Source organism: Triturus cristatus, chromosome 4_1, assembly GCF_964204655.1.
Source record: "Triturus cristatus chromosome 4_1, aTriCri1.1, whole genome shotgun sequence".
NCBI lineage: Eukaryota > Metazoa > Chordata > Amphibia > Caudata > Salamandridae > Triturus > Triturus cristatus.
Genome location: NC_140585.1, coordinates 364183324 through 364197693, shown reverse-complemented (window position 1 = coordinate 364197693; position 14370 = coordinate 364183324).

The window sequence follows — 14370 nt, the reverse complement described above, 5'->3', positions numbered from 1 at the left end:
GCTTGCACTGGAGTTTGCTGATCCCCGAGTCACTACTCTTATAGTGAGTGACTCCTTCTACTGTGTCCAGTCCTACAATGACAATTTACACTTCTGGTCTCAGAATGATTACCGCGACACTAAAGGTAGCACAATTAAGCATAAAACGCTTTGGGTTCGAGTGGCAGACTTTAAAGAACGTCTCCCTCTCGTAAGTGTTATTCACACTCTTGGTCACCAGCGGCTTGGTGTCCATGCTGTCGGCAACAGCTTAGCTGACGAGGCAGCGAAAACAGCAGTGGCTACATACTTAGTGGCAGCAGTTACAAGATCCAAAAGTAAGATTGATGATGACATCTTGGCAGCTATTGCTGCTACAGAGAAGGGAGGAGATTACCCGAAGGGTTTTCCCTCTCGGTATATTTATCATTTAAGTCCTGATAACGTCCCATTAGTGAGGATTAACGACGTTGGTGATAGAATAATTCCCAACGCGGACTGCAGACCAGCACTGATCTTGGCTGCGCACGAGGGGTTGGCGTCAGCCCACGCCGGTGTGTCAGCTACAATATCTCTGCTACAACAACGTTACTGGTGGTTTGGTTTATATAAACAAGCGCGCGCTTATGTTCTTGATTGTGACATTTGCCAACAGATTAAACCTTCTACTGTTGCGCGCCCACCACAGACACAGCTGTACATCTCTAATAAGCCATTTGGTTGTGTTTATTTAGATCACTGCGGTCCTTTTTCTTCTGATACTGCGTACAAGTACATCTTGGTTGCAGTGGATTCGTGCACACGTTTTCTATGGGTATGGCCACATAGGAGTGCTGACTCGCGGACTGTCATCAGGGATTTGCGTGTCTTTGTGGGAACTTTTGCGTGTGGTACCTTACATTCTGATCAGGGCCCTGCGTTCGCCTCTAAGGCTTACAAGGAGGCTATGAAAAATTTGGGGGTCCTAGTCAAATTTTCGTCTCCCTACCGACCTGAGGGTAATAGTGTGGTGGAGCGAATGAACCGTGACTTAAAGCAATCATTGACAGCACGTGTTTTAGGCACAGGCCGGAACTGGCTGGCCCATTTGTATAACGTCCAACGTGCACTAAATAATCTCCCTAGAAGGTCTCTGGGTGGGCGGACCCCGTACATGATGCTCTTCGGAATCAGAATGTTTGTTCCAGACCTTGATGGTCTAGACATTGCGGCGTCGACCGCACCCTTTGACGTAGATGATCACTGTGCTGTTTTGCAGACTCTACAAGAAGCCAGAGACTCTCTTTCGAAAGAACATTTGCCCTCCACGTCTGAAGCTGAGGTTCAGATTCCGGTAGTCGGCTGGCTACCCCGAGTTGGTGATCTGGTCCGTGAGAAGGTGGAGAACAAGAAGGAGTTCGGCCCCTCTTATCGTGCACCGGTTCCAGTGCTTGGAGTGCAGGGTACAAGAACAGTCATTTTACCTCCACTTCCTGGTCGCAAAGAAAACAGGTACATCTCTATTGACAATGTCAAACTTCAGCGAGTGGCCGATACTTCTTAGTATGACTCCGGCAGTTTCATGCCAGACGATGCAAAGACATTCAATGTCGGTTCCTGCTTCTACCACCTTGTCTGATGTTGCCATCGAGATGCATTCAGTTACTGATCCCCTGCTGATACCACTTGCTGGTGGTTTGCCCGATGAGACTGAGTATGCTTATCCTACACGTGGACCTTCGCCTGTTTTACAATCTACAGCACTTGGCCAGTCCCGTTTTTCCTTTGACACTAACTCTTTGCCCTCAACTCCCCCATCAAACATTGCTGTTTTTGTGAGCTGGTTTAAGAAACATTTTTTGATAGCTCCTTGGACATACATCTGGTTGATGCTTTTTGGTATTTTTTTGTTTATGTCCATTGGATTTGTTGTAGTTTTCTTCCGTTTGGTGGATGGCCATTATCTCAAAGAGAGATCGACAATTAGACTTATCAATGGAACTTTGGCCCCCCACTCCTCATCCCACATCATGAAAAGGGACCAGACTTTTGTGAATATTACTGCCTGGCCCGTCATGGATGGAATCGCATGGGATGCAGTTAAATTTCAAATTCATGGGCCTACAGAGGTCATTAATGTACCTAATGTATTTCGTGTTTCTATGGGTGATGTAGTTAAACAGAACATACGTTCTGATGATTGGGATGTACACGCCATTGAAGCACTGTTTTCAGATTTGAAATATTATGCCGCCTTTGATGCTGAGGATTTGTATGAAAATGCGGCTAATTATGCGGAACAGTATTGTTTTCAACATTATGGCAATCACTTCCTGCATAAATCGAATTCGTTTAGAAATTTTGTAAATTTTACCCAGTGAGAACATTGTCCCACCCCCTCGTTTGGCAGTTCACATACATTAGTTGATAAGTTTACTTATTTTACTGATTTCAGTGTTTCGGCCCCGGCATCCTTTTATTTTAAAGTTAAGCCCGAGTCTGCCTCCAAGGTTAGACTGACACACACCAAATTGCTATATTCTAAGTCCTTTATGGATGAGTTGTCAATCAAAGGTTATGATCTATGGAAGGCTACTATTGATCTTAAGTCGGTTTGGGGTGCCAAACCGTGGCAGGTTCAGGGAACTGAAGCTTTACACCGTGCCTGTCTAGTACCAAATCATATGTTGTTTTTAAATGCAACCATCTTCCAAACCACCTGTTTCGGATTGGCCACTTCTAAAAAGCTAAATTCGCCTTCTGTGCCGGATCTGGGTGCTTACCCGAATTGGTATGATCACACAGATCTGCCCCTTCCTGCTTTGCAGTTATTAGTTTCTAATTCATCTTTCAATATTTCGAAATTTAATAGTGAGGGATGGTTGATTTGGCAAAGCAGTTCTGATACCTGTCAACGTCGTTTTCTAGGACTGAAACCGGGGTATACTCAAGATCGCGTGGACCCCCGGTTTGAGTCGTCACATACAGTAACTACATACTCTGTAGGGAAATTATGTCAGTCCTGGCTGCGACATTCCACCTTGGCATCTGTCAAAGTTCATTTATCAAAGTTACATGACAAAATAGATTTGAATGATTTTGTTAAAGGTCCTGTGGGTGGCAGGTCCAAGAGATGGGCGTATTCTATTTACAACGAAGTATGGAAACTGTCGCAAATTGAGGCAGCTTCAAGATTGAGAGCTATTGATCAGGCTAATATGGAAAAAGTATTAGCAGTTATTGATAACAGCATTAACACTCTTTCTTCTCGCATTTATACTTTAGATAATATTGTTTCTTCAATTGTGGATATTGTGCAGGATGATATGTCTGTGTTGTATCATGGTCAAAACCAGTTGCGTTCTGTTATGCAGTTTGCATGGACATTACAAACGTTGAAGGCAGGGAAGGTCCCTTGGGACTATCTGAATACAACATCGTTATTTCTTCCCTTTAACCTTACTGACAAACAGCAGTTCATGTCCATGAAGGATGCTACATATTCCTTGCTCCATATTGAGAAGTTGGAGCCGTTACCTTTTTCTGTTGCGGAAGTCGACTCCGCTGTGTGGCTCTTACACGGATTGATAAGTCTACCGTTTGCGCTTTTTAAGTTTACCTCTTGTATGAAACACTATGCTCTGGGTAGATATGAACAGCTGGGTACCACTTTCATACATGAAGTCTGGTCCCTCCCCTTTACGTATAGATGTACAAGGGACGGTACTGAGGTTTATCTGAAGGGTGAAGAATGTACAACGTCACCTGATCATTCTGTTGTGTGTAGGCACATTCAATTGCACGGTGCTTGTAATGTACACGCTCCGAATTTGGCCTGCGTCCTCAAAGGTATCCCAGTACCAGTGATTACGCCATCTTTCACGCTGCTTGCAAACGGTAGTTATTTAATTTTAAACAATGAAGCTTGCTGCGGGATGTTAGTAGGGATCCCGTATATAGTAACTGTAACACAGAGGGTTGTCTGCTGCAATAACGTCCTGTTTCCACCCCCGCATGGGAGGCTGGATGCTTCTATCTGGCCTTCAATTCCAACCTTGAAAGCAGAGTTCGACAAGATGAGCAGAATAAGAGCGCTATTGTCCCAAAAGGAGGTGCCATTGACTTCCTCCCGGGAAACATTTGTCCTTCACGTAGCAAATACGCGCACCGAGGTACAGGCGCTTTTGAATACTGACCTCCCCCTGCATTTTGGAGCTTTGATCCAAACAATTTTCAATGCCTCGTCCACGACTGGCCTGGCTCATTTTTTTAAACTTGTGGGCTCGGGCCTCGTGACTTCTTTCCAAACTATTTTTGGTGTGATTCCGGCATTTTTTCATTCTATTTTCTCCAGCGTCTTTGGAGGTGTCCCGTTAATTCTGGCTCTAGTGGCAGGTGTGCTACTTTTACTTTTCATCTTGCGGAATGGCTGCTCTTTCTGTGCCACACGTCAGCCTGTCCCGTCTGCAGCTTCTTCGTGACAGGATGCTTGATTACTATGGTGTCCTGCCGTTGGCGACTTTGACCCTGGCATATGGATTATCCTTCCGGTATTCCTACTTCACCTGCGTGCAACCTGTCTTCCACTGCCTAGATTGTCCCTTTGAATGGCCTATGGATTTGTGCTTAACCAACATGGTGTCTCCGGACCCGGATTTTGATCGACTGATGAGGCCCTTAGTGTCTCACGAGTCTGCCTGTTCTGGTGTTCGGATTATGGCCTGCGGTGCGGCGCATGGTATCCTGGGTAATTGGGACGTCGTGAGAGCGGCATATGACTTCTTGGATATGAGTTACTTGGAAGTACACGCTGGTTGCCCTCTGATGGTGCTAGAGGCTCCGCTGATAGAAGAACACGTATGTTCCTTTTCTTTACTTAACTGGATGGCTGAAACCTTCAGTGGCCGTGCCAATGATTTTCTGCTGGAAGCAGTGGCCACATATGCTGCATATACTTTCATGGATTGAGTGAACTTTCGTCCACTGTGTTTTCCTCACGTGTCTTGAACTGTCCCTGTACGTCTGCACTTCTGCCCGGTGAGGCGTTTTTTCATTTTTCACCTCCCACGGCACGTTTGAGGTTTTTTGTTTTTTCTATCCATTTTTTGGTTTTTTCCTGTTCGAACTTTGCCTGAACTGACCAGTTCTTTTTTAGATAGGATACGCCTTGTTCTGCTCTGTCGCGCTTGAACTCTGCGTTCTCTCTTTTCTTGCATACTAAGTAGTGCTTCGATCAAGGGGGCATGTAGTAAGGACTCCCTTAATACGTACATACATTGTTAAGTTAGCATAACCACGTCAGAAGTTAGAAAGCCATCTTGCTGCTTTTGCACACGACACTGCGTTCACATGTTATTGCTTAAACAAACTGCTGACTCGAGTTTTGCCTCACACGAGAGCAATCTGTTGTTACCATCCCGAACTCTGCGAAGCGACCTTGGTCTGCACACGATGTGACAAACAGTCTGAGTTGTTAGACAATGCATGTTTTCCACTCTAGGTTGATCGACCCACTATTTAGTCATAACACACGAGCAGCTGCACATACCTGAAAGTTGGTGCTTTTAATATCACGGACATCATGTTTATTATTCAGACCGAAGACGAGCCTTCCTGCGAGAAGACTCCTGATGCTCCTGTGATGTGATTTCACTAAGCTGATCTTTGAGGTATGGGGTCCCCTATTCAAGCCTAAGAGACCTTCTGTTAGACTAATAATAATATTAGCTTCTTAGTAAAGGGAAAGTGGTAGTATCCACTGTCATTATAACATGATCACCCCTTTTATATTCTATGGAATTGTAACTATGTTGATGGTTTTGATTTTAATCATTTGTCTGCTTGTATTAGCCAAAGTACTGCATATTAGGACACGTGGTCTATAAAAATAAACTCTTTTTATTTTCACCGTGTCTCTGTTGATTCTTGTTGTGGACTTATGTGAGAATAATATACGAACAGGTATTTCCGATTCCCACCATTCCTGAGTATGTACTGAGTCGCGTGTTCTGGGTTGTCTTTTCATTGGGACCTCCGAGCTAAATCTCGGATAACGAATGGGACACTTATGCTAGCCGGATACTGGGTTCTGAGGTGAGTTTCTGGTACACCACAACTCACTGAGGTCCTGGGGTTCTACGCATAGTTCTGTGTATAAGCAGAATCCCTGCAACAAAATAGTAGGGGAGAGAGCGATGAGCCCTGTGGCACACCGCAGGTTAGGGTGGTCATTTTGGCGGAGAAGGCGGCAAGGCGGACGGCCTGCGAGCGGTCCCCCAAGAAAGAGGAAATCCATTTTAGGGCCGTGCCCTGAATGCCTGCATCCCTGACACGGTCGATCAAGAGTTTGTGATCGACCGTGTCAAAGGCGGCCGAGAGGTCTAGAAGAACAAGGGCTTGAGAGAGATTGTTATCAGCCCCCCTGCGAAGCTCATTCATCACAGCGAGTATGACCTGCTCAGTAGAGTGTGCAGGCCTAAAACCGGCCTGGTGGGGATCAAGAAAAGACGAGTGTTCAATAAAGGAGCTAAGGCATTGTGTGACATGGGCTTCCAAGATCTTGCTCAAGTAGGGAAGGAGGGAGATGGGACGATAGTTGGTAAGATTGGTGGGATCGGCATGAGACTTCTTCAAGATGGGAATAACCTCTGCTACTTTGAAGGAGGCGGGGACGACCCCTGTTTTTAGTGAGTTATTGAGGAACGCAAGCGGGGGGTCGGGGCAAGAGAGAAAGGCTTCTTGGAGGAATAGGGAAGGGCAGTGATCTGAGGGGGAACCCGAGCTGACCTTTTTTAGAAGTATAGAAAAGTCTTCTTTGGAGATCAGAGGAATTTGATCAAGAAACTGGGTGTTTTTGGGTGAAGTTCCAAAAATTGAACGGAGGGGGGTCGGAGGAATACTCTTTTTGATAGTGGAGATTTTCTGAATGAAGAAGTTATTGAGAGCGTCACAGAGATCCTGGGTGGGTGCTGGTTTGATAGTTACTCTGTCAGGTAAGGATAGTTCGTTGACAATAGAGAAAATATCTTTGGTTTTGGTAGACGAGTTCGTGATTTTTTGTGAGAAATACGAGGATTTAGCTGCGAAAATGGCTTTTTTGTAATCAGTTAGCAGCTTAGTGAAAATGTCTTTTGTATTAGTGGAATAGCTACGTCTCCACCTGCGTTCTGCTTGTCTGAGGAGAAGCTTCTTCATTTTGAGATCCTCTGTGAACCAACGCTGGGCGTCATGAGGCCGCCTGGTTATGGAAAATTTACAAGGGGCAACAATATTGCTGGCTGCACATAGCCAGTTATGGATGGCAGTTTCTTGAGCATTAAGACAGTCAGTATCCATAGGCAGAGAGGTGGAAAGTAAGGAACAGAACTCCTCTTTATTTGCTCGGCTCCAGTTCCTGGTTAAGATTTTTTCCGGGGTTAAGGGTTTAACTGGTCGAGGCAGGTCCAAGGAAAATTGGATAGAATAATGATCAGACCAAGGACAAGGAGAGATGGATAAAGAAGAGATGGACAGGTTAACTGTCCATAGCTGGTCGAGGAGGTGTCCTTTAATGTGAGTGGCAGTGCGGACGTGCTGAGTGCAATTGAGGCCCCAGAGAAGGTCAGTGAATTCTCGGGAATGAGGTGTTTCGTTAGGGTCAGAAGGCCAATAGTTGAAATCACCAATTATCATTAATTTAGAATTGTTAATTATAAGTTGAGAGATGAGATCTCCAACTAACTGAGGAAAAGAGGGCATAGAATGAGGAGGTCGATAAAACAGGGCACAAACGAAAGAGGCTGAAGGGGACTCGAGTTTAATAATAAGGCTCTCAACAGAGGGAATAGCGGTGGCAGTTAGAGCAGTAAACTGTAGCTGATGGTGAATAATGGCTGCCACACCACCTCCGGATTGCCCAGCGGGTCTATTGGTCTGTAGAATATAATACCCCGTGGGAATGGTGATGTCAAAGACGCTGCACCTGATGTCGCACTGGCATTGCTCACAGAGCTGGAAGCTTCCCAAACCGGCAGCAAAGGAGAGGGCTGCAGAGTATTAGCCTGTATTTCTGGTGTCCCAGAGTCCTGCACAGAGTTCTTGCTGCCCCGGACTTTGAAAAAAAGGGACGGGACTTTGGGTCGAGTGTCGCCAGTAGAGGTTGTTTCCCTAGCGCTTTTACAAGCATCGAGATGGGCTGTAGCCCCCTTCTGCGTCACTGCGGGTGTTTTTCCAGCTGGTGCCGCTCCAGTCGCAGGACGCGTCTTCGGCAGTGGGATGAGCGGTTTGGAGCGAGAAGCTCGGCATGATCCCTTGGACGGCATGGATTCCTGTAAACGGGGCTTTGATTCAGGGAGGGTTAGAAGCTTTCCAGCCACACGAACAGAGCAGCGATAGAAAAAAAACACTTTTGCCGGATACCGCAGTCGCCAGAGCATCACGGAAAACCTCAGTAGCTTCACTTCTCAGGTAAGCACGGCGTTCGGACCCGGGGGGGAGAGCAGCCTGCTCAAGCGGCCAAATGCTTAGCCGCCATCTTGCTTCAACTTTTACTATTTTTAAATGTGTTAAAAATGTATAAATATGCTAAGCTAATACAACCTAGGGGAGAGGATGCAGACTAACAGCTAGGTCGACCTCAAATCTGGGGAACAGAGTCTCGGCAAGGACGCCAACATCCTGTGATTCTGGGCAAATCACTTAATTTTCCCCGTGCCTACAAAAAAATGAATGTGTCCTCATGTAATGGAACTGGTAATGTAAAGCGCTCTGATGCCGATACCTTCAGGTCAAGTTTGCGCTATGTAAAACTCCATTTAAAAAAAAGAAACATTGCAGATGTGTTCTTTTTTCTGCATATTTTACTAACCATTAGTGGGTTGAGATGAAAGAAACTAACCATTTTCATCATTCAAAGCGAAAATGTTTTACAACAAGACATGTTCTACTAGAACCAGTCTCCCTTGGTAAAAAGAAATCCCACAAAATATTGAGATATGCAAAATAGTGAGAAATTTGGAACATTATGCAATCTGGGAACTGTGCAAGCTTACATCGCGTAACAGGGATTTTTGCGAAGGCCAATATTATTTCAAAGATAATAAGGATAGTGAAGCTATGAACCTGGTCATCGGCATTCTAGTGGCAATTAGCTTAAAATAACAGGATCAACACTGACAGCTGCACTGTCTGTGTTTCTGCCCAACATAAAAGATTATGTTGAAAATTGCAAGAGTGAATCCTGTAAAATGCACAGGCTTCAAGTTCAAATTTAGGGCACTAGAGATAAGCTTTGTTCTGCCTCTCAACAGAGTAGTTCCCATAACCAAACTATCACCTAACCAGCATAACCTGTACAAACATCAACAGTAAGCACATCACCACAGATTCAATCCAATCCTCGTTTCAGAGACATTGGCAGGTCGGTGTATGCCCCTAGTTCACCCTAAGGCCAGAACTATAATTGGGAACTGTTTTTTTAATTTGCACTCTTGGAAATCTCAAAGCAAAGTGGAAATAAGAACATTTCAAGAAGGAGAGAAGAGTAAATGGCAGAGCTGCTCATGAAACAATTGTACATTTGATTCTTGATCAAGGGCTCTTACTCTCTCGGCTGCAAAAACTGAATCAAAAACGGGATCAGTGGTAAGCACTGAGCAGACTGGCAGTAAAATGTCCTCATGTCCTGCCTCTATGGCATCTTCCAAACATGTCTTCAAAGCACTGGGACTGGCTATGATAATGATGTGATCTATGTATGCAATAAAAATGCAGAAAGGCTTTGTTGAGAATGAATAAGAATGTGCTACCCTGTGTGTGTAATATTCCAGAAGTACATCTGGAGGCTCTCAGAGATCTAAAAGTCAAATTGGTGACAGTGAATTAAATTTCGATGTAACGATAAGACACAGTGCATTCTTTATACAGTGGGTGTCCAAAATATTCCACAAAGTACCACCATACTGCACAAGCATGCATTTTTACATGGATGTCGCTTCTGTACCATAGATGCTGACAATAAACACAGAATTACAGCCTTTCGGCCAACGCCAGGATTGTGCCACATGTGCTCTCAACGGTGCCATGGATGCTTGCACCCGTTAAAGAAATACTGTAATTTCAACGCCACCATTATGCTATAGGTGTTGCACCAAAGGGCTATGGATGCAAACATCCTAGCCCAACAAGTCTGAAATTGCCCTCATCATTGGGGGAACGGGAGGTAATGCAATACCAGATTGGACGGACGGACAAATACATGCCTTAGGTCTCCACTAGCCTCAGCATGGCTCCTGGCCCATCGCTGGAGGCGATTGCTGTCTTGTCTGCACTCCTAAGGCAGTGCACTGCTATCTCCCATCCAGTAGGTGTGGTAAATTAATTCAATATTGCCTCATCTCAGAATTTCTATACTTAATAATCATAATTTCAGTCAAAGCAAAGAGAGGAGTCCGTGGTGTTCGAGTAAAAAAAAGGGTCCAGTAACTCGAGTTAAGGGGAGAGCTCCAGCACCAAGCGGGTACAGGAGTGGTCTGCAGTTTTATTCACACATCAGAATATTTATACAGTTTTCAGTCAATAGGAAAAAGAAGAAAGGAGAAGTGACAAGAAAAAGGGAAGTGACAAGCAGTAATTTCCAACAGATGTGTCAAGGTAGGGGCGTGTCTTGTGTCTCGTGAGAGGGCATGTGATGTGTGGAAATGTGTTCTCTTTCAGTTGAAGGCCCTTACTCATTCGGGGGTTTATCTCTGGCTTAGAGTCAAGAACAGGAGCCATCTTGTGTAAAACAGGAACTATCTTGCTGGTTCTGGGAATTGGCAGAACCACAGAAATGTGTGTTCACAGTGTACAGCCTCGTGCTTCCTCTATTAGTTGGTGTGGTTTCAGGGCCTAACCTCGTGCTTCCTCTTTCAGTTGGGGGTGGTCACAGGGCAGCTGGTGTGACAGGCTGAGTCACCAACAATGGACAGGATGTGGCTGAGTCTCTGGCACAACTGGGGGAAGGCACACAGGCAGGCTTCTTGGAATTGGCTCGACCACAAGGAGCAGGGAGGGTTGGGCAAGATTCAATGGGGATGTGAAGGACAGTTTTCAGACAAGTTGCTGAGAGCATGTCACACACAAAATGGGTGTTTGTCTGAGGCAAATGGCTACCAGGCAGAAACAGGGAAATGATGGGGCACAATTGTCAATTTTATTTCCACATAGGGAGTGGTGTGAAGACATCTGTGGGTGCAACTTTCGCATCCCATCAAGGGCTGCCTCTGCTCCACCGGGCAGTGTGTCGATAGGTACTGCTATGGAGTCAGGAGGAGGAGGTATCCCTCTCACCAACAACTGGAGCTGTTCGGAAGCCAATTCTTTCCTATTTAGAAAATATATAATCTTCCTGATGGCAGGTGTTTGAAGCTTGCATAAGGTCACACTAGGCCATCTCCTTAACAAATACTTTCCTGACCAACGTCAACTAACCTAGACTTCAATATCCGAGTTTACTCCTCTCTCTTGACATTCAAGGATAGTTGGCTACCGGACTGTGTTAACCACCTTATCTTCCATGCTGTATTTTTTTATCCCTGGTTTTTGCTTCCTTACTGCCTACTATGTAATGCAATTTCCGTCTGTTTCTCTGTACAGTATGTATGTAAAGCGCTCTGATACCTACGGCTCAAGCTAGCGCTATATAAAACTTTTAAAATAAAAAATAAAAAAAATAAGCCAACTTGGTCCCTCTGGATCTACCATTAGTTCGATGCCTGTGACTGAGTAGTGATCAACTGTCTTCAGAAAGCCACCTGTGAGTGACGGTGTGTGGGGGTTTTGACTGCCGTAGCTGACATCTTTCGCTTCTGTGTCTGAAGGGATCCTTCTTTGTAGTATGGTCCTCGCAAGACTCCTAATTGCTGCCTGCCACACACTCTCATGCTGTTTCTTGGCATTTGCTGGATGCTGTCACCATGGAAACTTTGAAAGCTTCTTTGCATTTTCTCTGTGCAATTGCCCGCCGCACCGGTCGTTTCTGCTTAAATTCTGCCGCTTTGCCATTACCTGCTGCTGCACTTAACCTTGTAGAATCTGTAGTCAATCACTGACGTTGGCCGCAGGGCTGAATTCCAGCAACTTTTTAAATAGATGGAGCGTGGAGTCCATTTTATGCCTTGTGTGGCTGCTTACATAGTTTAACAAGCTGTTGAATAAACTCCCTTGCAAGGTTCAATGCATCGTACACTCAGGATAAGACGCACAAACGTGTATCACACTTCAATGGCAAACTCAGTTGTGCAGCATTCATTGCACTGGAACATTGAAAACGGGCCCCCTCCACCTACCTGCCCAGTCTTGGCATATTTACGTTATTCAATTTGCATTTGTATAGCACGTACCACCCCTAGTGAGAGGCGCGCAACGCCCATTGGGTTGAAAGGACCCCCCCCCTCACCCCCAACTCTCTCCTTCATCTGGCAGGGACCGGCCTGACTGGGCCTGGGCTGCGGGCTGGTTTCCTCTGCAAAGCATCGGGCGCTCCATCACTCGATTCAACGGTGAACGCGCCCTTTGGCTTAAAGCACTTTCACTGTTCCAGTTACCGCGGCGACGCTCCCTTCCCTGATATATCCTACGGGAGTAGGAGTGAGAGATGCTGTTTTCGCATCCAATCCTGATCATCTAAAGAACGCAGTAGGGGCGTCATGGGGCACTCTCTACACAGTGGTCGAAGTGGGGGGAAAAAAGTATGGGAACTGTGTGCGGAGTATCAGAGGGCGGGAATAACCTGAGGATTGGATCAGTGGGCGGAGTTAGAGGTGTGGCCAGGATTTTCAAAACATCCCAATCTTTAGTATTTTTTGGGGCATTTCATTGACCAGTTACAGCTTATGTTATGTAATTCATCCAATGGATACACATGATTATTTAACGATTAATATGAGTTATTAACGTTAAAATAAATTCACAAAGTGGGATATGTTTCTAATCACAGAATGTCTCAAATATGCTTAAAAGTGGAGACACACGCCATTTGTTTCCGAGCTTCTGTCGTCAGCAATATACACAGAGACAATCAATTTTCCGTGTGTAAATCACTGTATGGGAAATGTTACATAAGAGAAAGGACTACAAGGTGTAGGAGTCACATGACAACCATACTAGTAGGCAGTATAGTTTAATAGTGATTGATCTGGAAAAATAAACTCAGAATTTAAAACTTAATACTATGATTGGGGGTTCTCTTTAATAATCGTTATTGATTTCTATCCAAATGAATTTTTTTTGCAACATTAGAATAATCAAATGCTTAGGGAAAAAAACTATAACGCTCTAGTTTATACCTTGCAGTTTGTATGCAACTCTTAGATGAAAGTTAATAGCTCACTGTTCTCTGTTAGGGTTTTAAGTTATAAACTGCAAGTAGCAGAAGGATCTCACTGACAAAAGCAGTAACCCACTGACCTATTTACAATATGTGCACTTGGTGATGGGCATGGTACATTTTCTTTGCTGCAGGCACATTACCCTCTGCGCTATCTTTCCAGGAGTCAAAACTTCCACTAAACAAAACTCCGATCTCGCTCTAGGAAGAAGTTTATTCACCAGATTTATCATGACATTTTTATTATTGCCGAAAATTTCTGGAGGTCAGGAAGGAGGCAGCAAGTGGTTTTAAAACCATATCTATAGATAATGCTACATTCAGTACTTTTCAGAGGCACTAGTGGCAGGTGAACAGTCTGTATGGTGCTAAGCTGCCACTAAACTGCTAGGCTACAGCAGCAAGGACAGCTGGTCAACTCAGGGGGTGAACACTTTTAACTATGGCTGGGTGCCAACATTGAAAGCAGATTCTGCAAAGGCTGGAGCAGATGTCTTCTCAATTTTGGCTCACGGTAGTAATCATAAAGTGGGATCCATTTTTAAATGCCTCTGGTTTGACGTGGTACAAGATGGAGGATTTGGGGCGCGAATGAAAATTCCCCAGACAGTTGAAGTATATTGGTTGTATTCCTTTAGCAGGAGGGTGGTATCTAGTAGACTCTAAAACATCAGCCCTTTGGAAGCAAGGGGCTGATGATGAGACATTCTGTACCACTGCTCTTTGGTAGATGCAAGGGGTGAAAATACAGCTTCTGTTGTACAAGGTAAAGAGAGCCCCTTAGGTGAGGCCCAGCTTTTGTCTTCCTTGATCACAATTGCAGTTGGGCTGATGTCAGATGGGTTTAATCAAAAATGGACGAACCCAATGGTGTTGGTACGATCACTGGCAAGCAGTGCTTGGGAACCCACTAGGTGAGTAAAAGGCCCCTCACACACCAACCTGGTTGGTGTCATGCTTCATCATAGGGGCCCCAACCGGGTGGCCGAGCGCCTCCCGGTTGTGCTGCAACGCCTGACTACAGCGGAGCTGGTGTGGTGTGATAATGTGATGTGGTGAAAAATTGA